This window comes from Hirsutella rhossiliensis (assembly GCF_020360975.1).
Source record: "Hirsutella rhossiliensis strain HR02 chromosome Unknown scaffold00023, whole genome shotgun sequence".
NCBI lineage: Eukaryota > Fungi > Ascomycota > Sordariomycetes > Hypocreales > Ophiocordycipitaceae > Hirsutella > Hirsutella rhossiliensis.
Window position 1 is genome coordinate 450,288 of NW_025408689.1, and position 24,642 is coordinate 474,929.

Genomic DNA, 24,642 nt, shown 5'->3' on the forward strand with positions numbered 1-24,642 from the left:
ACTTATTAAATATTATTAAGGAAAATAAAACTAAACTATAATACTATTAAGGCCCTAGTAATAAAGGAGAGAAGGATAGTTATAGCTAAATAAAAGAAAGATAAAACCTATCTATTACTTCTAACTACCCCTCTTCTTCTCCGGTATAGTAGGAACTAATTAAGGCGCCCCGTCCGCTATACTAAATACCTCTAGAAACACCGGAACTACCCTATCCTCCGCTCCTTCCTTATCTTCTATATTAAGACCTATCTTTATTAGCATAGTACTTACCTTAGCCTTAGTAAATAGTAAGGCGTATTACTACGAAGTATAGCCTATATTGCCGTTAATAAAGCGGAGTTTTAACTAGGATTCCTAGGCCTAGTACTTCGGGCTTATATAAGCGATATTAAATAAGAGCGCGGGGTTAAGGCAAATAATAAGCTCGCGGCGCTTATTAATTAGCGTATAATAGTTAGTATACTCGACTTAGTATATCGTTAAGCAGTCGCTAATAAAAAGGTTAGATAAAACTTATAATAGTAGACTTCTATATACCTATAGTCTTAAAGGACTTATAATAGGCTATCTTAGCGGCGTCGAAAGCCTTAGCTAAATACTATACCGTAATAGCGAGATAGCGCTAATTAGCCTCCTTAAAAATAAGTACGCCCGCGTCTAAGCTATTATTCTCGGTATCCTTATTACCGGTCTTTAGCTTATTAAGCTTACGTAGGTGCTTAATAATAGCGACTATATTAGCCCGGTTACTAGATATAAGAGTAGCGGCCTTAAGAAGGATTAGCTTATTAATCGTAATATTTAAAGTTAAAGGGAAACTTACTTAGTTATAGGTCGCGGTACGTTTATAGTACTACTTATAGCGCGTTAAGGAAACCCCTAAGAAAATATAGCTAATCGAGAGCATCTTAATAAGCTTAAGCTTAGTCGTACTATACTCCTTAACGACCGTCCTAAAATAATATATATACTAGAGCTTATAAGGGATAACCTTATAGGCCCTAACTAGGCGGGCTTTAGCCTTAGATTAGGTACGCTTTTTCGTAAGAGCGCGACCGCCTTATACCGCCGCCTAGGTGCCCTCGTTTTTAGCGCCGCCGTTCTTAGGTTCGTCGGTAGGAGAAGTCAGATCGCGGCTATCTCTATTATTACTATTATCGTTATCTTAGCCCTCGTTTAGCTAAGTATCGGGATAGTCTTAGCCCTCGTTCGGCTAGGCCTTGTCGTTAATATTAGCCTACTTATTTTAAGGAGCGGCCTAAGTAACGATCTCCTATTAGCTAGAGCCGCCCTATTAAGACAAAGTAGCTAGGTTATTAGCACTTACCTAGGAGCGCCTAAGTATAATCTCCTTACTAGTATTAGTATCGCTAATAAGGGTAATAGACTTATAAGTTTCCTAGCCTATAAAGGTAGGCTTATTAATAGCTAGAGCTAGGGTATTTAGCGGGGTAATAGGGGCACGACCCTCGCTAACGTTAGGTCCTAGACTAGAAGTCTCCTAAGACTAGGATTCCCTTATACCTTTCTTAGCTTTCTTTACTAAAGGGGAACTAATATTATTATAAGACTTTTAGGCCGATTACTTACGCTTTAAGGGCGAACCCGCCGCTACCTACTCCTATATATAACGTAGGAAATCGGCGTTATAGTTCTTTATCTTCTTTACCGTAAAAAGCATTATTATTAATAAATCGTTAATAAAAAGTAATATAAAAAGGTATAAGGGATTAATAAAAAAGGGTATAAAACTCTATAGTAATCGTAAGTAGAAGAGTTAAAGAAGAAAAGAAAATAGAAAAAGTAGGAGATATATATATATACTCTTTATATTATAGTTACGCGGCTAATATATAAGCGATACTATAATAGTTACTTAGCGGGAACCGCTAGTATAATAACTATTAACGTTATAGAGCGTAGACTAACGTATACTTATATAGGCGTATACGCGCGATATATAACTAAAACTACCTCTCTTTTTAACTAAATATATATAGTATAGTAAAAGCAATATATATTAAAGATATAGCCGAGACGTTTATATAAGAGGGGAGATAATTATAAGAGCGCTATTAAGAGGTATAGGCTAATAAAGTACTTAGATATATAGTACTAATATATTAGTAGCGTATTAGTAGGGAATCGTGCTTACCCCGCTTATATATTATAGACCTCTCGCTACTCTAACTAAAGAGGAAAAATCCCTCTTCCTATAAGCTTTAGTCTTATAATAAGGAGAATATAATATATATAGCGTAGTACCTTTAGCTATTACTACTACCTAACTAATCGTACTATAATATATATTCCCTTATAATACCTAGGAGCGTTTTCTACTAAGAACTTACTAGCTTCTTTATAGCTAGCTAAGTAAGAAGAAATCCTTAAGGAAGCTAACTAATACTTCCTTATAAAAGCTCTTTCTAGCTAGTAGCTATAGGATATATCTCTATTAATAAAGCCTATTAGTAACGGTTACTTAACTATCTTTTAAGAGGCTAGCTAGGAACTAAATAAAGAGGCTACTAGAGTATAATTATAAGTAGTCTTATTCCTTTATAGCTAGCACTTAACTTAAATAGCTCGACCTACTGCTCCTATAGCTGCTATAGCCCTTATTACTACGGCTCCTACTACTACTACTATAGCTATTGCCCTTTTAGCTCCTCCTCCCTTAAGAGCATTAATACTATCTTTAATAGCTGCCCTAGGCCCGGCCCTAGCTCCGCCTCTTACTCTAGGTCCGGCCCCGGTCCCGTTAGTTAAACCGGCCTGACTAGTCCCTTAATAGACCTTTTAGTCCGTTAGTCGAAAAATTAAGGAACTAGTCGAAATCGAACCTTATTAAAATTAGTAATAAAGGGTAAAAAGGGGGGGTTTTTATCTCGTAAAGAGAGATATAAGAAGTATATAAAAATGTACGAAGGTAAAATTAAAAGTAAGGGGTCTAATAAGTAGGGTAGAGAGATTTAATTCTTATAAGAGCAGTAATAAAGGTAGGGGAGTAATTATTATATTACCTTAATTCTCCTTCTTTCTTCTATCTAACGCCCCTCTTTATACCCGTTTAGTATCTTAATTAATAAAGAAGATCCTACTTAAAAAAGCTACTAATATCCTTTTAACTACCGAGCTTTTTACCGGTTTTTCCCCTCCTTTCTAGCCGTTGCCGGTATATCCGTCTTATCTCTCGCTACCTCTATAAGAAGCTATCGCTACTTCTACTTCCCCTTATACCCCTACCCTCCTTTCTATACCTCTTTTTAGCTCCTTTCTTTCTTCTATACTAAGTGTTTTTAGCTTCCTTAGTCTATCTTACTAAGGGATATCTCTAAGAACTACGAAATTAAGCTACGCTTCGCGATATACCCCCTTAGCTATAGCCTGCCCTTATAGTAAGGGCATAGCTAATATAGCTTTAGGCTAGTAAGCGTATAGAGGAGGTTCTTAGCTCTATACTTCTCCCTTTACTTAAGGAAAGTAGGGGCCCTTTTAGGTTCCTAGGCTCTTTTAGGCCTACTTAAGGAAATATAGGCCTAAAGAGGGGAAGGTCTTATAAGAAAGGGGGCCTTCTTTAAAGGGAAAAACCTAATTAAAATAGGGGGCCCTTTAAAGGGAAAAACCTCTTCCTTTTCTTTAGCTATAGATATTACCTTCTCGTATATACTATTAGCTCCTCTTATAGACTCTTTAAGGCGGGCTTTTAAGGATAGCTTTTCTCGAAAGTCTTCTAGCCTAATTTACTATAAAAAGACAGCTAGCTTCTACTTTAGTAGGGGCTTCGTAAGACTATTAGCCTTTATCGATGCCGTTAGAACCTAACGGACGGAAATAAGTCCCCTTTAAACCTCTTAGTATAGCTAATACTAATAGATATTAATATACTATAGCTAGGTCGATAGCTTACTATTTTCCTTCATAAGAATCTATATAGTCTATATATTATTATATTCTATAGCTAACGGGGACGGAATTTATAGTCGTAAAGAAATAAGTAGCCGTTTAAGGAAAATCGCTTCCTTTAACGCTTTTAAAAGAGCTAGTAGCTCTACCTCTATGCTTAATATAGTAACGGTAGCTTACTTTAAAGCTCTCTAAGTAATAGTTCCTTTAAAAAGGGATATAATATACCCTTATAAGATCTTTCTATCTAAGGAATTATCTATAAAGGACGAATCGCTTAAATAAAGGAAGATTTCGGTAGCTAATTTCTTCCTTTCTTACCCTCCTAAGTATAGACTATATAATCTTATTAAATAAAGATAAAGGATAGCTTAGTCTACTACTTCTTAGTGCCTAGGGCTAGGATTCTAGTTATACCTAGCTAGCTAGGAGACCGTAAAAGAGATATCCGGTCTAGTAGAAATAGCTAAAAAAAGCAGGGAGCCTACCTTCTATTAATATTAGTATTTCTCTTACTCCCTAGCTTAAAAGGACGGATTAATTAAAAGGTCTTTATTTAATATAGGCATAGAGGGAAGCTTCTTATCGAGGGAATTAAGGAGGAATTTATAAGCGACCTTATCGATATAGGCGTCCTAGGTAAGCTAGATAGTCCGTTAGGACCTATTTTAAAGGATTCGTATCCCTAGGAACTACTTTAGCTCCCCTAGCCTAGTTATCTTATACCTTTATTATAGGCCTTATATAGCCTCCCTAGTAATAGCCTCTTCCTCTTTTTAGTAGGCCTAGATAATATCGTTAACGTAGAAGAAGACCGTGATTTTACCCTTCTTTATTATATACGGTTCCTAAGGGACTTTCTTAAAGCCTAGGGCTTCGAGGGAACTAGTTAAATACTATTACTAAAGAAGGGGTAATCTTCGTAGTCTATATAGAACTTTCCTAAGCTATAGAACCTTTCCTAGCTATTAGAAGCTTAGTAGAAGGCGTATATAAATAACTTCTTCTTCTTTAAGTAGGCAGTTAATAAAGGCGTTAACTATATCTATCTAATTAAGCTCGAGGTCGAATTCTACTACTATAGCTATAAGGGTCCGAAAAGACATCCCTACTAAGGTAGTTGCCTTAGTAGGATGATCCCCTTTTTCCTACTAGTTCCTATAAATACCTAGCCGGGCCTTATACTTTTAAAGGAAGCTATATTTATTAGTCTTATAGATTCTTAAGGTATATAAGTAAAAGCGGAATCTTAGGAAATTAAGGAATTACGTAAGACTACGTAATAGAAGGGAAGAAGGAGTATAAGGTAGGATTTTCAATGGAATTTATTAGTAGTATATTAGTATATAGAAGAGGTGTTAAAGTTAATAATTCTCTATCTATCTACTAGCGGACATACTATCTTATATAGACAATTATAGCTAAACGGAAGAACCTTTCGGGACTAGATTTAGGCTGCCGTATAGCCCTAAGACTAGGGAATTCCGTGATATCTCGAGTGAATCTAGAAGTGTCTTAGTTCCACTAATATTCGTGTTTAGAGGAGGTTGGTCGTGCCGGTATTCTTAAGAGGTCTTAGCTAGTATTCTAAGCTAGCTCTGTTCCTTCGATTCCCGATTATACGATAACCGGCAACCCGTTTAATGCATAATAACATGCTAAATAACGAGCGATTCTTGCTCTATAGGATGAAATTTTATCTATAATTAATATACTACTTATTAGCTTATATAATCGGGAGAGTATATTATAGCTACTTTATCTATAGTAGGAACACCGTTCCTTATATAGATAAAGACCTATTTATAGCTAAGGACCTATTTTCCTCTTACCTTTTCCTTAAGGACCTCTTTAAAAGACCCTATCTCCTTATATAAGGCTAAGTAGTCTATCTAGGCCTAGAAAAACTAGTCTTTAAAGGGGTGTTTTTCTAGCTACTTCTAGTTCACTAGTAGGTCTAGGAGGTCTCTTTTATATACCTTCCTTGCTAATAGCTATAGCTTAAATAGCCGGCCTACTATAAATGCTCTATAGGAACCGTCTTCTATAAGCGTTAGATAGAAGTTAGAAAAACGATTAAAATAAAGGAGAAATTAGTATTCTTTTATATCGGGCCCTATACCTTCCTTTACTTCTTAAAGTAGCGATAAAAGGGCAGCTAGGTAATCCTTTAAGAGAGGTACCTTTCCTACCCCCTTAGGGGTTAAGATAGGAAGACTAACTAAAAAAGCTGCTTTTAGATCTTCTTCTTATTTTATAAGTGGAGGCGTAGGAGGGTAGGCGTATTCTAGCTCTACCGCTTTCCTATAGTCTCCTTCTTTATCTAGATTATCTAATCTAGCAGCTTCCTCTTCTCCTTTAAAGTCGGCGTTATCCTCGACTACTTTAACGTCGGTTTCTTCTTCTATTTCCTTATCTAGGACCTCTTCTTAAGACTATTAGGAAGGGGGGATTTAGATCTTTTAAATTAGCTAACGTTATAAGAGTTAGAGGGGTTATTTATTACTCTTTCCGTCGAAGAAGCTAGATTCGTCGAAATTTATATCCCTAGTTATAATAACCTTCTATAAAAAAGGAATCTAGATCCGGAAGATATTTATAGAATTATAACTAACGAGGTAACTAATAAAGGCTCTAGGATTAAGCTTTCTTTTCTTCTTCCTTTTTAGCTATATATCGGTAGTTATTATATATGCCTTATAGCTATAGGTACGAAGGTAGGCTAGTAAGGCCCTCTTTTTTATAAAGAGCTTAAGGGGGGATTTCTAGTCTATTTTTAGCTCCTTTCTTTCTTTTATACTAAGTGTTTTTAGCTTTCTTAGTCTATCTTACTAAGGGATATCTCTAAGAACTATAAAATTAAGCTACGCTTCGTAATATTTTAAGTAGACCTTTTAAATTAAGATAAGGATTCTTCGAAGAAATAAAAGACTAAACGAAATAGCTACCTTATATATAAATCCCTAGGCTATCGGTTATTATAATACTAATAGGTCTTTAAGGAAAACCGACCTAAAGGATTTAACCCTTTAAAGAGGCTATAAGAAATAATATAATAGTCTCTTAAGGAGGACCCCTTATTATAAAAGAAGATAGATAAGATTTAGGTTACTAAGAAATAGTAACTAACGCTACTACCCTTATTTAAGCCGTAAATTTAAGGAAGAATTATTAGTATAGTAAATCTAGTATTTATCTTCCCTATAGATTAATAAGACTACCTATTAAGACCCTTTAATTATTACCTATAAAAATAAGCTATACTTAACTTTAGTAATTCCCTTAATATCTATAATATACTCTTACGATTTTAGTCCTTTAAAAGGTATAGAGGGAATACCTTATTACTAGGGAATTAACTATATAGATAAAGGGATATAGAAGGGTAAATTTTACGATAGAATTACCTAATAGGACTATATAAATTCTTCGACGAAAAGGGGTAGCTTTTTACCCTTAATTTTTAACGAGCTTAATTTCCTTCCGCTTTCTTTAAGAGGAAGGAATCTTCTAGGATATAACGTTTAAGCCTATAAGGCTAGTTTAGAAGAATAAGACTATTAGGCTTATTAAGGAAAAATTCAGTTAATTTATTCTTTAATTCCGAGCTATCCTTAGGAAGGAATTACTTAAGAAGTTAGCTTTCCTTACTAGGAGGAATAGGTCTACTATAAAGGACCTTCTTTTAATAGCCTAAGGAGATAGTCTTCTTTAATACGTATAACTTAGTTACCTAGGCCCTATAGCTTTATATAAGCTAGGCTAATAATAAGGCGTATAAATAAGGGGCTTAAAGACCATCGAATATAAATACTATAGCTAAGGAAAGACTAAGAGACGAATTTCTAGACGAACCCCTTTATAGCTAAACTAGCTATATAAGGAAATTTAGGTCGACTAAACTAACGTCTCTAAGGATTAAGAAAGCTTTATTAAGGTAATATTTTTTATAGACGCTTTTTTAGGGATAGTTTTCCCTTATTTCTTATAGACCTACCTAAGTAAGTATAACTAGTCTACCCTCTAAGACTTTATTAACTAGATAAAATCCTACTTTAGCTATAAGCTAAAGAAGATATAGTTTAATAGAGAGCTATTTATAAAGGATATCTTAAATTAGCTTTAAAAGAGGGGCATTTTACCCCTCCTATTAGCACTAAATACCTAGGCCTAGAACGGAGGGGTAGAAAGATTAGGGGGTACTATAATAGAAAGGGCCTATATAATAAGACTTATTATAAAGCTTCCCTATAACCTTTAAAGGGAAGTCGTTAAGACCGCTTATTACTTTTAGAACCGGACCCTTAAGGACCTTAAGGACCCTAGGAAACCAAACTAAGAAATAGACTAAAAATCTCCCCTTAAGCTCTTTATAAAAAGGAGGGCCTTACTAGCCTACCTTTATACTTATAGCTATAAGATATATACTATAACTATTATTATATAGCTAAAAAGGAAAAAGAAAAGAAAGATTAATCCTAGAGCCTTTATTAATTACCTTATTAGTTATAATTCTATAAATATCTTTTAGATCTAGATGCCTTTTCTATAAAAGGTTATTTCGATTAAGGATATAATTTTTAATAAATCTAGCTTCTTTAATAGAAAGAGGGATTAATAGCCCCTCTTACTCTTATAACGTTAGCTAATTTAGATAGTCTAAATCCCCCCTTCCTAATAGTCTTAAGAAGAGGTCCTAGATAAGGAAACGGAAGAAGAAACTAACGTTAAAGTAGTCGAGGATAACGCTAACTTTAAAGAAGAGGAAGCTACTAGATTAGATAATCTAGATAAAGAAGGAGACTATAGGAAAGCGGTAGAGCTAGAATACGCCTACCTTCCTATACCTCCTCTTATATAAGAAGAAGATCTAAAAGCAGTTTTTTTAGTTAGTCTTTCTATCTTAACCCCTAAGAGGGTAGGAAAGGCACCTCTCTTAAAGGATTACCTAGCTACCTTTTTATCCTTACTTTAAGAAGTAAAGGAAGGTATAGGGCCCGATATAAAAGAAGACTAATTTCTCCCTTATTTCGATTATTTTTCCGACTTCTATCTAACGCTAATAGAAGACGCTTCCTATAAAGCGTTTATAGTAAGCTGGTATTTTAAGCTAATATTAGTAAGTAAGGTATATAAAAGAGACCTCCTAAACCTACTAGTAAACTAAAAGCAGCTAGAAAAACACCTTTTTAAAGACTAGTTTTTCTAGGCCTAGAAAGACTACCTAGTATTATATAAGGAGATAGGGTCTTTCGAAGAGGTCTATAAGGAAAAAGTAAGAAGAAAATAGGTCCTTAGCTATAAGTAGGTCTTTATCTATAAGACTAATAAATATAGCTTCCTTTAAAAGTATAAGGCCTAGCTAGTTATTTATAGGAACTAATAGGAAAAAAGGGATCTTCCTACTAAGGCAACTACCTTAGTAAGGATATCTTTTTAGACCCTTATAGCTATAGTAGTAGAATTCGACCTTAAGCTCGATTAAATAAATATAGTTAACGCTTTTATTAACTGCCCTTTTAAAGAAGAAGAAGTTATCTATATATAACTTCCTCTTAGTTTCTAATAGCTAGGAAAGGTTCTATAGCTTAGGAAAGCTCTATATAGACTATAAAGATTACCCCTTTTATAGTAATAGTATTTAACCGGTTCCCTTAAAGCCCTAGGCTTTAAGAAAGTCCCTTAGGAACCGTATATAATATAAAAGGGTAAAATTATAGTCTTCTTTTACGTTAATAATATTATCTAAGCTTACTTAAAAGTAAAAGAAGTAACTACTAAGGAGGCTATAAAAGGCTTATAAAAAAGGTATAAGATAACTAAGTTAAGGGAGCTAAAGTAGTTCTTAGGGATATAAATCCTTTAAAATATATCCTAATAAACTATCTAGCTTACTTAAGACGCCTATATCGATAAGGTCGCTTATAAATTCCTTCTTAATTCCCTTAATAAGAAGCTTCCCTCTATACCTATATTAAATAAAGAGCATTTACTTAATCCGTCCTTTTAAGCTAAGGAGTAAGAGAAATACTAATATTAATAAAAGGTAGGCTCCTTACCTTTTTTAGCTATTTTTACTAGACCGGATATCTTTTTTACGGTCTCCTAGCTAGCTAAGTATAACTAGAATCCTAGCCCTAAGTACTATAAAGTAATAGACTAAGTAATCCTTTATCTTAATTTAACGAGATTATATACTCTACGCCTAAGAGGGTATAAAAGGAAACTAGCTACTAAAATCTTTATTTATTTAAGCGAACTATCCTTTATAGATAATTTATTAAATAGGAAGAGCTTATAAGGGTATATTATATCCCTTCTTAAAGGAACTATTTCTTAGAGAGCTTCGAAATAAGCTACTATTATAACTTTAAGTATAAAGGTAGAGCTATTAGCTCTTTTAAAAGTATTAAAAGAAGCGATTTTCCTTAGCTAGCTATTAATATCTCTATAACTATAAATCCTAACTTTATTAACTATAAAATATAATAATATATAAACTATATAAATTTTTATAGAAAACATAAAGCTATTAACCTAGCTATAGTATATCGATATCTATTAGTATTAGTTACGCTAAGAGGTTTAAAGGGGACTTATTTCCGGCTATTAGGTTTTAATAGTATTATTAAAAGCTAACGGTCTTATAAAGCCCTTACTAAAGTAAAAGCTAGCTATCTTTTTATAGTAAATTAAGCTAGAAGACGTTTAAGAGAAGCTATCCTTAAAAGCCCTCCTTAAGAGTCTATAAAAGAAGCTAATAGTATATAAGAGGAAGGGGATATTTATAGCTAAAGAAAGGAATTAGGACTTATCTTAAAGGAGGGCCCCTAGTTTAATTAGGACTTATTCTTCTTAAAGGCCCCCTTTTTAAGGACTTATCTTTAAAGAAGCCCCCCTTTTTTATAAGACTTAATTTCCTTCTTAGGCCCCTTTTTCCTAAATTAAGTTTAAAAGAGCCTAGGGCTAAAACCCGGATTTCTTAAGTAAGGGATAAGTATAGACTAAGACCTCCTCTATACGCTTACCGGCCTAGGTATTTAGCTTTACCGTTTCTATAAGGGTAGGCTATAGCTAAGGGGGTATATCGCGAAGCGTAGCCTAATTTTATAGTTCTTAGAGATATCCCTTAGTATAAAGGACCTAGGAAGCTAAAAAACAGGTTTTAAGGAAGGAGCTAAAAAGAGGTATAAAGAAATAGGTAGGGGTAAAAGGGGAAGTAAAAGTAGCGATAGCTTCTTATAGAGGTAGTAAAAGATAAGATAGATATACTAGTAACGGCTAGAAAGGAAGGGAGAAACTAGTAAAAAGCTTAGTAGTTAAGAGGATATTAATAGCTTCTTTAAGTAGGATCTTCTTTATTAATTAAGATACTAAATAGGTATAAAAAGAAGCGTTAGATAAAAGAAAGAAGGATAATTAAGGTAATATAATAATTACTCCCCTACCTTAATTACTACCCTTATAAGATTTAAATATCTCTGCTTTACTTATCTATACCCTTACTTTTACCTTTACCTTTATATATTTTATATATACTTCTTATATCTCTCTTTATAAAAAGAAGAGGTATTAAGGTTAATTATTTTATCTTTATTTACTAGCGGATATACTGCCTTATATAGATAATTATAGCTAGATAAAGAACCTTTTAAGACTAAATTTAGGCTACTATATAGCCCTAAGACTAAGGAATTTAGTAATGCCTTAAGTATAGCTAGAAGTATCTTAGTTCTACTAATATTTATATTTAAAAGAGGTTAGTTATACTAGTATTCTTAAAAGGTCTTAGCTAGTATTCTAAGCTAGCTTTATTCCTTTAATTCTTAATTATATAATAACTAGTAACCCGTTTAATATATAATAATATATAAAATAATAAGCAGTTCTTCTTTTATAGGATAGGAATTTATCTATAATTAATATACTACTTATTAGCTTATATAATTAAGAGAGTATATTATAGCTACTTTATTAATAGTAGTAATACCGTTCTTTATATTAATATAATGCTAGAATATAATAAGCGCTTTTAAGAGGCTAAAGGGCGTTATAAGCTACTTAAATAAGCTATAGCGTATATAAAACGCTATCTTTTATTTATTACCCTTTAAGATCTATACCTTATAAAACGCTTATTTTATATCTAGCTTTATAAACTACTTTACCTTTAAAAGGTTATAGAGCGTATTTAATATTAGGTATAAAAGGTAGCGGTCTAGCCTTATAAATATATTTAAAGCCTTATAGTTATAATAATACTATATCTTCTTTCCTAGCTTATATATAAATAGGACTAGTGCTCTTACTTTAAAGCTACTTACTTAAATAAAGCCTATATTTAAGAGGTCCCTTAGCGTCTTCTTTATTACTTATAGCTCTATATATAATATACTATATAGCAGCTTATTATATAAGTAGCTCCTACCCTTTCTTATTAATATAAAGATAACCTTATAGTCTACCCTTAGCTTATATAGGTTAGGTTTATTTACTTCCTAAGACTTAAATAATAGTAAAAGATTATAAAAGCGTATTAGTATTTACTACTATAACTTAAAGGGCGACTTTAGCTTCTTAATTTAAAGGTCCTTATTAATATCTACTATACTAACTATATAGACCGCTATATTAGCTACTATATAACGTTCCTCTTACTTTAATTATTATATAGTTTAAATAAAGATAAAGGTAAGGACTTTTAATATTAAGCGTATAGCTTATATACTTAGTCCTATACTTATAAAACTATTATTATAGCGGACTAACTATTATATAAGCCTAAGCTATAGCTTCTTTTAGTATAGTATTAAATATAAATTTATAGGGACCCTTTTAGTCTTTATTAGCTACTTATAAAGAACGGTCTAGTTAGCTTCTAAGGACTATTAAAAAGGCCTCTAGGCTACTAAGGCGGCTAAAGGCCCTAGAGCTAAGGGCCTAGGTAAGTACTATATATCTATTTAAAAGACCCCTTACTTAGCCCTTAGCCTAGAAAAGGACCTTATAGGAAGGCTTAGGCTAACCCTCTTAGCCTTTTACTAGCTCCTCCTTAAGGCTAGCTTTTTATTTTCCTTCTTAAAAAGGACTAATAAGGTAGACCGAGATAACTATTACTATAGCTAAGGAAGGTATATAGCTAAGTACCTTACCTTAAGGTGCCCGAACTATAAGAGGGAAAGAGAGGTCCTTTACTAAACCTTTAAGAGATAAAAGGGGGCCCTTAGCCTACCTATTCTCTATAGCTCTAAGGAAGGAAGGGAAGCCCTTTTAACTTTCTTAGCTAAAATAGAGATAAGGATAGCTAAGTAGCTTAAAAAGGAGTAACCTAGGGGCCCTAAGGCCCTTAGGTAGAAAGATTACTTTATAGGAGGAACTAAACTAACCTTTCTTTTATTATTACTTTTATAGCTACCCTTTCTTTAATTAATTATAAGCCCCTAGGCTTTATAGCTAGCTAGGACTATTAATAGGGGCCTAGGCTCTTACTAGCCTTACTATAGCCTTAGAGGCTATATATAAGTAATAAAAAAAAGTATAACTTTACTAAGCTACTAAGGGATAAAAGGAGGCCCTTAGCTTACCTTTTCTTTATAGCTTTAAAGAAGAAAGGGAAGACCTTTTAACCTTTTTAGTAAAAATAAATATAGGAATAGCTATATAGCTTAAAAGGGAGTAACCTAAGGGCCCTAGGGCCCTTAAGGGTAAAAGATATAATTAAGAAGAACTAAACTAACCTTTTCTTTATCTTTACCTTTATAACTACCTTTTTCTTAATTAGTTATAAGCCTCTAAGCTCTATAGCTAATAAGGAATAATAATAATAGTCTAGGCTTTTATTATCCTTACTATAGCTTTAAAAGTTATATATAAGTAATAATATAAAAAGAAAAAAGAAAGAGAACTATTATTATAGTAGACCTACTATTATATAGGCCTAAGCTTTAATTTCCTTTTATATATAATTAAACTTCCCTCTATATATAATAACTAAGGTTTCCTTAAGATAAAAGGAAACTTTAGTTAAGGGATTATATAAGCTATAATTAGGTTTTAATAAATATTAATCTTTATAGCTAGCTATATAATTATCGCGAAGTATAGCTTAATTTTATAGTTCTTAAAGATCTCCCTTAGTATAAGGGACCTAAGAAGCTAGAAAAAACCGGTTTAAAAGAAGGAGCTAATAAGAGGTATAAAAAGAAGGGTAAGGGTATAAAGGGAAGTAAAAGTAGCGATAGCTTCCTATAAAGGTAGTAAGAGATAAGACGGATATACTAGTAACGGCTAGAAAAGAAGGGAAAAACTAGTAAAAAGCTCGGTAGTTAAAAGGATATTAGTAGCTTCTTTAAGTAGGATCTTCTTTATTAATTAAGATACTAAATAGGTATAAAAAGGGGCGTTAAATAAAGGAAAGAAGGATAATAAAAGCAATATAATAATTACTCCCTTATTATAATTACTGCCCCTATAAGAATTAAATATCTTTACCTTACTTATTTAACCCCTTACTTTTACTTTTATATTTATATATTTTATATATACTTCTTATATCTCTTTTAATAAGAAGTTTAAAGACTAAAAGTAAACTAATAAAATAGTTTATAATATAAAAAAACTTTTAGGCTATAAAGGGATTCTAGAAATCTAATAATAAGTTAACTTAAAAATATATAAAAAAGAAAATAAAGTAAGACTTACTCTTTTTATTACTCTTAAAGAACGCTTTTTACTACCTAAACTACTAAGGTTAAGTATACTTTAAGTACTTATAGCTTAGAAAATATTAATTAAATAGCTATACTAAAGTATCTTTAAAAGTATTAAAATACTAATACTTCTTAGTTTTATAATAGTTAGTATATAAGAGTAGTTAAGGTTAAGAAGATTAAAATACCTTTTAGTCTTACTTAAGTACTTTTTTAATTCCTTAAAAAGGTTACTTATTATTAAACTAACCGCTAAACTTAAGCGACTTATTACTTTTATTAATATAAAATATAATCTTACTAATTTATTAAGCTTTATTCTCTATCTTAGTATTAATATCCTTTTAATTAATATCCTTTTTAGTAAGAGTATCCTTATTAAGGATTATATCGCCCTATAATACTAATAGGTAAAGTATTTTTTTTAACTTAGTTTAATTATTAACTAAGTAGAAAACCAGATTATTTTTAATTAATATAAAGATTAATTTATCTCCTATAGTTACTACTTAATACTTACTACTTACTTTTAATTTTATAAGTGTCTTTAGTAATTATAGTAGCCTTTTCTTCTTTACTTATATTTATCTAGGCTATAAAGGACTAGACTTTCTTTCTTAATCGTATAATAGCTTAATATATTATATTCTTAGCTATTTTAAAGATCTTTTTATTATTAGTTATCTTAGTAACGCAATCGTATACTTTCTTTATATTTTTATTTATTAATAGGGTATCTTCTACCTTTTATTTTTTTTAAAGGTAAACTAAATAAATAGCCTATTATAGATTAGTATAAAGATTAGTATAAAGTAAATAAGAGTATTTTAGAACTCTTACTATATTACTATCGCTCTTAATTATTTATAGAGAAGAGAGTAAAGAAATATAAAAATATCTAAAATTTTTAGCTAGAATATTATATAAAATAAAAAGATATATAACTTACCGTTTAATATATAGTATTAATATAGGTATTAAAAGTAAAATAAAAATTCCTAATACTAAATAAAGACTAAATCTTTACTTTATACTAACCTACTTTTTACTAGAAATTAATTAGGTTAATAGATCTTCGTAACTAAATAACTATATTTTAATTAGCTAAGAAGCTTATTACTACTAGCTTATTTTATCTTAACTTTTTTTTTCCTTCTTTAATAAATATATACTTACTTATAGCCGCTAAGTCTTTAAGGTTAGTATACTATCTATATATAAATAGCCTTATATTAATATACTAATTATTTATAGTAATCTCGCTTTTAGTTTTATAGTATACGGCTGGTTTTTTAGCTAGCTAACTAGCGGAAAGACTCTCCTTAGCTAGAATATAAATACTAGCGGGAAAACTAAGGATAAAGGTAAAAGGAAATTAGTTAAGCTAGTAAGTATTTTTAAGCGTAAATAAAGATTTAAGCTAAGTAGTAAGTCTTTATTTATCTTTTCTTACTTAAACGTAATAAGACTTAAGTATATTTCTTTCTTAGATTATCTACTAATTTTAATATTAGCTATTACTTTACGCGAAATTTAAAAGTTCTAGTAAATTCCTAACTTACTTATCCCTTATACCTTATTCGCCTACTTTATTTAAGAGGTTATATAAGATATTACTCCTAGCCTTTATATCTAAAAGGTAGTATTAGTTACTTACTAAGAGTTAGTAAAGAGTATACTAGCTATTATATTTTAAGGTATTATAGGCTACGCCTATAAAAAGCTAAGGTTATACTATAGCGACTATATTAAAGTTAGGCTAAAGTAGACCTATATATAGGCAGAGCTTAACCCGAACTTAGGCTAAATAGTACCTAAATATAGGTCGAGCTAAGGACTAAGGAAGATAAATAACTATCGCGACTAAGATAGAGTTTTCCTCCTTTCTCCTTAGCTTTAGATAAATAATTATTCGGCCCTATACTACTATATAAAGTATACGCTAGCCCTTAATATATTTAAAGCTCTATTTAGATAAGGCTATAAAGCCTAGAAAGAGATTAAACTAAAAGGATATAATATAGATATCCCGACGACCTAAAGGAGGGAGAATAGGCCTAAGGATAGTAAGGAGTAGTAATAGGAGGGCTAGACGCCCGGCTAATAATAAAGTAAGTAATACTCTCGCTATAGGTAGGAGAGGTAGAGATAAGGTATTAGGTAATATAGAGCTAACTATAGATATAAGAACTAATTAGCTAGATTAAAAGGATATACTAAAGGATAGATAAACCGATATAAATAGGTATATAAGAGGGGGCTAAGGGTAGGGTAGGTGGTTTAATACCGCCCTTAAGGGTAATAGGGGGGGCAGCGACGCCTATAATTAAAGGGGAGGTAGTAAGGAAGAATAGCTATAAGAAGCCTCTCCTAAACCTAGGAAAATTTAATAGATAACAATAGCACTATACCCTATAAGCATAATATATATAGGAGAAGTATAAGATCGATAAAGAATTCTTCTTAAGCTTAAGGGAAATCTTCTACCTTATCTATAACTACTTAGACGCTAGGCTATAATAAACGGTCGCTATATACTATAGATATCGCGAAGCGTGGCCTGATTTTATAGTTCTCGGAGATATCCCTTAGTAAGAGGGACCAAGGAAGCTAAAAAACACCCGGTATAGAAAAAGGAAGAAGGAGCTAAAAAGAGGTATAGAAAGGAGGGTAGGGGTATAAGGGGAAGCAGAAGTAGCGATAGCTTTATATAAAGGTAGCGAGAGATAAGATAGATATACCGGTAACGGCTAGAAAGGAGGGGAAAAAACCAGTAAAAAGCTCGGTAGTTAAAAGGATATTAGTAGCTTCTTTAAGTAGGATCTTCTTTATTAATTAAGATTCTAGACGGGTATAAAGAGGGGCGTTAGATAAAGGAAAGAAGAAAAATTAAGGCAATATAATAATTACCCCCTTACCGTAATTGCTACTTTAGTAAGAATTAAATCTCTCTGCCCTACCTATCCGACCCCTTACTCTTAATTTTACCTTTATATATTTTTTATATACTTCTTATATCTCTCTTTACGAGAGTTATAAACCTAGGAGGAATAAAATTCCTATACCTTCCGGCTACTATAAAAGGCACCTTTCTTATATCCCTCGTAGCTTCCTTTTACCCCTCTTACTAGAAAAGCCGATTTTTAACCGACTTTTCTACCCTTCCCTATAATAATAACGAAAACCGACTCCTCTACCGTCCCTATAGTCTATAGGACGATTCTTATAGAGCCCTAAGATTAGGATAAGTAGGTAAAGGAGCTACGGGCTCGTATAGATAGAACTATCTATAATTTAGTCTTCTTTAATAAGTAGGACCTTCTCGAGCCCCCTCTTTGTCCTAGAGCAACGGAATTTATAGAGGGAGCGTCCCTCTTCCCCGAGCTAACCTCTATATAATAAAGAGCTTTTTCTACTACCTTAGGTAACTATAAGAGTCACCGTAAGGCATACCTTTATAAGACGAAGCTACTAACTACTGCACGTATAGCGATAACGGAATCCGTTAGTACTATAAAGCTAATTACTCTTTAAGAGGAAGAGACTCCTAGGTAGTAGCTTTTAAAGCTCGAGACCTCGATAGCTCCCTCGAAGGGCTATATAACTAACCGTATTAGGAAGACCTATACGGTATACCTAGGAGCCTTTTCTACTAGGAACCTACTAGCTTCTTCGTAGCTAGCTAAGTAGGAAGAGATCCTCGAGGAAGCTAACTAATACTTCCTTATAGAAGCTCTTTCCGGCTAGTAGCTATAGGATATATCTCTATTAATAAAGCCTATTAGTAACGGTTACTCGACTATCTTTCGAGAAGCTAGCCGGGAACTAAACGAAGAGGCTACTAGAGTATAATAGTAAGTAGTCTTATTCCTTCGTAGCTAGCACTCGACCTAGACGGCTCGACCTATAGCTGCTATAGCCCCTATTACTACGGCCCCCGCTACTGCTATTGCGGCTATTGCTCCTTTAGCTCCTCCTCCCTTAAGAGCATTAATACTATCTTTAACGGCTGCCGTAGGCCCGGCCCCGGCTCCGCCTCTTGCTCCGGGCCCGGCCCCGGTCCCGTTAGTTAGACCGGCCTAACTAGTCCCCTAATAGACCTTTTAGTCCGTTAGTCGAAAAATCAGGGAACTAGTCGAAATCGAACCTCTTCGTTAAAATCAGCAATAAGGGGTAAAAAGGGGGGGTTTTTAAGCAGACCTTCTAGACTAGGACGAGGATTCCTCGAAGAAACGAACGAGGAGGAATCGACCTACCTACTAAGTATATAAAAAGCCCTATCGGCTAGAGGACTACTAGTAGGTCTTCGAGGAAAACCGACCTAAAGGAGTTAACCCTTTAAAGAGACTACGAGAAATAGTATAATAGTCTCTTAAGGAGGACCCCTCGTTATAGAAGAAGATAGACGAGATTCGAGTTACTAGGAAATAGTAACTAACGCTGCTACTATAAATTCAAGGAAAAATCGTTAGTATAGTAAATCCGGCATTCGTCTTCCCTACGGATTAGTAAGACTAACCGTTAGGACCCTCTAACTATCCCCTACGAAAATCAGCTATCCTTAACTCTAGTACTTCCCTCGATATCTATAATATACTCTTACGATTCCGGTCCTTTAAGAAAGCATAGAAGGAATATCTTATTGCCGGGGAATTAACTATATAGATAGAGGGATATAGAAGGGTGAATTTTACGATAAAATTACCTAACGGATCTATGCGAATTCTTTAAAGGAAAAGGGTAGCTTTTTGCCCTCGATTTTTAACGAGCTTAATTTCCTTCCGCCTTCTTCGAGAAGAAGGAATCTTCTAGGATATAACGTCTAAGCCTACGAGGCTAGTCTAGAAGAATTAGACTATCGGGCTTATCGAGGAGAAATTCGGTTAATTTATTCTCGAATTCTAACCTATTTATAGGAAGGAACTACTTAAGAAGTTAGCTTTCCCTACTAAGAGGAATAGGTCTACTATAAAGGACCCTCTTCCGGCAGCCTAAGGAGACGGTCTTCTTTAGTACGTAAGACTTAGTTACCTAGGCCCCCTAGCTTTATATAAGCTAGGCTAATAATAAGGCGTACGAATAAGGGGCCTAAAGACCGTTAAATGCGAATACTACGGCTAAGGAAAGACTAGGAGACGAATTTCTAGACGAACGCTTTTACGGCCGGACTAGCCGTATAAGGAAATTTAGGTCGACTAGACTAACGTCTCTAAGGATTAGGAAAGCTTCGTTAGGGTAATGTTTTTTATAGACGCTTTTTTAGGGATAGTTTTCCCCTATTTCTTATAGACCTACTTAAGTAAGTATAACTAGTCTGCCCTCCTAGACTTTATTAACTAGATAAAATCCTACTTTAGCTACGAGGTAAAGAAGATACGGTCTAACGAAGAGCTATTTACGAAGGATATCTTAAATTAGCTTTAAAAAAGGGGCATTTTACCCCTCCCGTTAGTACCGAATACCTAGGCCTAGAACGGAGGGGTAGAAAGATTAGGGGGTGCTATAATAGAAAGGGCCCGTACAATAAGACTTACTATAAGGCTTCCCTACGACCTTTAGAGGGAAGTCGTTAAGACCGCCTATTACCTATAGAACCGGACCCCTAGAGGGACTACCTAAGGAATAGACTAGAAATCCCCCCTCGAGCTCTTTATAAAGAAGAGGGCCTCGCTAGCCTACCTTCGTGACTACGGCTATAAGGTATACGCAATAACTACCGATATATAGCTAAAAAGGAAGAAGAAAAGAAAGCTTAATCCTAGAGCCTTTATTAGTTACCTCGTTAGTTATAATTCTACGAATATCTTCCGGATCTAGATTCCTCTTCTATAGAAGGTTATTTCGACTAGGGATATAATTTTCGACGAATCTAGCTTCTTCGATAGAAAGAGGGATTAATAGCCCCTCTTACTCTTATAACGTTAGCTAATTTAGAAGATCTAAATTCCCCCGTCCTAACAGTCTTAAGAAGAGGCCCTAGACGAGGAAATAAAAGAAGAAACCGACGTTAAAGTAGTCGAGGATACCGCCGACTTCGAAGAAGAAGAGGAAGCTGCTAGATTAGATAATCTAGACGAAGAAGGAGACTATAGGAAAGCGGTAGAGCTAGAATACGCCTGCCTCTTAATGCCTCCTCTTACGGAATAAGAAGAAGATCTAGAAGTAGCTTTCTCTATTAGTCTTCCCGTCTCGACCCTTAAGGGGGTAGGAAAGGCATCTCTCTTAAAGGATTACCCGGCTGCTTTTTTATCCCTACTTTAAGAAGAAAAGGAAGGTATAGGGCCCGATATAAAAGAAGACTAGTTCTCCCTTATTTCGACCGATTTTCCGACTTCTACCTAACGCTAATAGAAGACGGTTCCTATAGAGCGTTTATAGTAGGCCGGCTATTTAAGCTAATATTAGTAAGGAAGGTATACAAAAGAGACCTCCCGGACCTACTAGTAAACTAAAAGTAGCTAGAAAGACACCCCTGTAGAGACTAGTTTTTCTAGGCCTAGAAAGACTACCTAGCCTTATACGAAGAGATAGGGTCTTTCGAAGAGGTCCTTAAGGAAAAAGTAAGAGGAAAATAGGTCCTTAGCTATAAGTAGGTCTTTATCTATAAGACTAATAAACATAGCTTCCTATAAAAGTATAAAGCCTAGCTAGTTATTTATAGGAACTAGTAGGAAAAAGGGGATTTACCTACTAGGGCAACTACCTTAGTAAGGATATCTTTTTAGACCCTTATAGCTATAGTAGTAGAATTCGACCTCGAGCTCGATTAGATAGATATAGTTAACGCTTTTATTAACTACCTACTTAAGGAAGAAAAAGTTATCTATATATGCCTTCTACTAGGCTTTTAATAGCTAGGAAAGGTTCTACGGCTTAGGAAAGCTCTATATAGACTATAAAGATCACCCCTTCTTTAGCAATAGCAGCATTTAATAGGTTCCCTCGAAGCCTTAGGCTTTACGAAAGTCCCTTAGGAACTATATATAATATAGAAGGGTAAAATCACGGTCTTCTTTTACGTCGATAATATTATCTAGGCTTACTTAAAAGAGGAAGAAGCTATTACTAGGGAGGCTATACGAGGCCTATAATAAAGGTATAAGATAACTAGGCTAGGGGAGCTAAAGTAGTTCCTAGGGATACGAATCCTTCGGAATAGGTCCTAATAGACTATCTAGCTTACCTAGGACGCCTATATCGATAAGGTCGCTTATAAATTCCTCCCTAATTCCCTCGATAAGAAGCTTCCCTCTACGCCTATATTAGATAAAGAGCTTTTACTTAATCCGTCCTTTTAAGCTAGGGAGTAAGAGAAACACTAATATTAATAGAAGGTAAGCTCCTTACTTTTTTTAGCTATTTCTACTAGACCGGATATCTCTTTTATAGTCTCCCGGCTAGCTAGGCATAACTAGAATCCTAGCCCTAGGCATTAAGAAGTAGTAGATAAAGCTATCCTTTATCTCTATTTAACGAGATTATATAGTCTGCGCCTAGGAGGGCAGGGAAGGAAATAAGCTGCCGAAATCTTCCTTTATTCGAGCGATTCGTCCTTTACAGACAATTCTTTAGATAGAAAGAGCTTATAAGGGTATATTATATCCCTTTTTAGAGGAACTATTGCTTAGAGAGCTTCGAAGTAAGCTACTATTACGACTTCTAATATAGAGGTAGAGCTACTAGCTCTTTTAAAAGCGTTAAAAGAAGCGATTTTCCTTAGCCGGCTACTAATATCTCTATAACTATAAATTCCGACCCTATTAGCTATAGAATACGATAATATATAGACTATACGAATTCTTATAGAAAATAGTAAGTTATCGACCTAGCTATAGTATATCGATATTTACTAGTATTAGTTACGCTAAGAGGTCTAAAGGGGACTTATTTCCGTCTATTAGGTTCTAATAGTATTAATAAAAGCCGACGGTCTTACGAAGCCCCTACTAAAGTAGAAGCTAGCTGTCTTTTTATAGTAAATAAGGCTAGAAGACGTTCGAGAGAAGCTATCCTTAGAGGCCCGCCTTAAGAGTCTACGAGAGGAGCTAATAGCCCGTACGAGAAGGTAACGTCTATAGCTAAAGAAGAAGGAAGAGGTTTTTCCCTTTAGAGGGCCCCCTATTTTAATTAGGTTTTTCCCTTTAAAGAAGGCCCCCTTTCTTATAGGACTTTCCCCTCTTTAGGCCCCTTTTCCTTAAGTAGGTCTAAAAGAGCCTAGGGACCCGAAAGGGCCCCTGATTTCCTCGAGTAAAAGGAGAAGTATAGAGCTAAGAACCTCCTTTATACGCTTACTAGCCCGAAGCTATATTAGCTATGCCCTTACTATAAGGGCAGGCTATAGCTAAGGGGGTATATCGAAAATATATATAAAATGCATAAGTTAATTACGAGTAGAACGGATACCCTATTGCCTATTTTAGCCTAGCGGTTCTAAAGATATCCGCGATACGAGAATAGGTAGAGCATAGAATATTCTAGTTAAATCCACTACTTATACTAGAACCTATAGTCTTACGTTAACTATCACGCTATAGTCAGACCACCTACTAAGTTAGGAAGATATACTATAGATAGAGCTTTTTAAGCACTATAGAATATACTAGAAAGCTAACTAATTAATCTACTAGTAGGCGAGCAATAGTCTGTAAAAAACAAAGGATTTCCCTAGGAGTAGTAGATAGAATAAGTAAGTTTATAAGTATCTTTTTATAACGACCGGTATTATTCCTAAGGGATAAACCTATTAAGGGGTTTATATTAGTAGATATAATAGGGCGTGGTCTAAGTAATAATAAGTATATTACGTTAGTAATAAGTCGGAGGTCGTAGACTATAGACTATAACTAGGTAATTAAAATTAGAGATAAATCGTAATAAAGATCTATATTAAAAGCTAGAGAGCTATCTATCTAAAAAAGTAAAAGTAGGTAGCTATATATACCTATAGAGACTTTCCTTAGATTATAGGCCTAGCTATAATCCCTAACGTTAGATCGTATAGAGCGTAGTAATCTCGTTAATCCTAGATTACTTAGATCTCTACGATCCCCTCGATCCTATATTTATTAGATAGTCGTGCCGACTATTTATCCGTTAGACCGTATTACGTACTTAACGCGGTCGACCGTTAGCGGCCTAGTAGCCGTGGTCGTAATACGATATCTCCCCTCCTTTTAGTCTTATCCGTAAGACCTACTATAGCTACCTTAGCCGCCGTATATAAATATACCCTTATCGCGTCGTGCGTAAGTATATCGTTCCTTATCTCTTTATCCTTTCGGGATATACTACTAATAGTATATCTAGTCGTATACTAAAAAATCGTTCCTAAAAAGCCTCTAAGCGCGCTACTCTTACTAAATATATCGACTTAAGTAGAGATCCTACCGATATACCGTGCACTCGATGCTTTAAGGCGAAGAAAATAAATTATCGGATAGCCGAAAATTCTTCGCGCTATAATAATTATATTGCTAGTAGTCATCCCTATTATAATAGTATTTTAGTAGCCTCTTCTTATAAGTATCTTCTAATTCTTTCTATACGTAGTAGCTAATATATTTCTTTTAGTAACTAAATTATTAGCGGAGCAGCATAGGCTATATTCTAAAGAGGAGGAAGCTAGGGAAGCCTTATTAGAGCTTTAGGTATAGCTTATAAATCTTTAGTCGTAAATATCTATCGCCGTTAATCGTTTAGCTTATATCTAGAAGATTTAGAATTATATAAAGGAAAAGAGTTCCGAGTTATTTCGTCGTAGTATCTAAGAAGTAGATGCCGAGGATAGCGTTTTGCCTACGCTTAATATACATAAGTATTAGGTAGTAAATAACTTATAATCGTTAGGCGTTCCTAACGAGGCGAATTAGTCCTTATTCGGTATTAGTAAGGAGTTTACGGATCTTAGTCCTTTAATCCCTCTTAAACCTTCTAGTAAAATTATCGAAGTAAAGAGCTATAGTAGGTTAAGTGCTTAAGTAGTTCCTAGGTATTTTCCTCTAGTCTATATCCCTTCTACTTAATA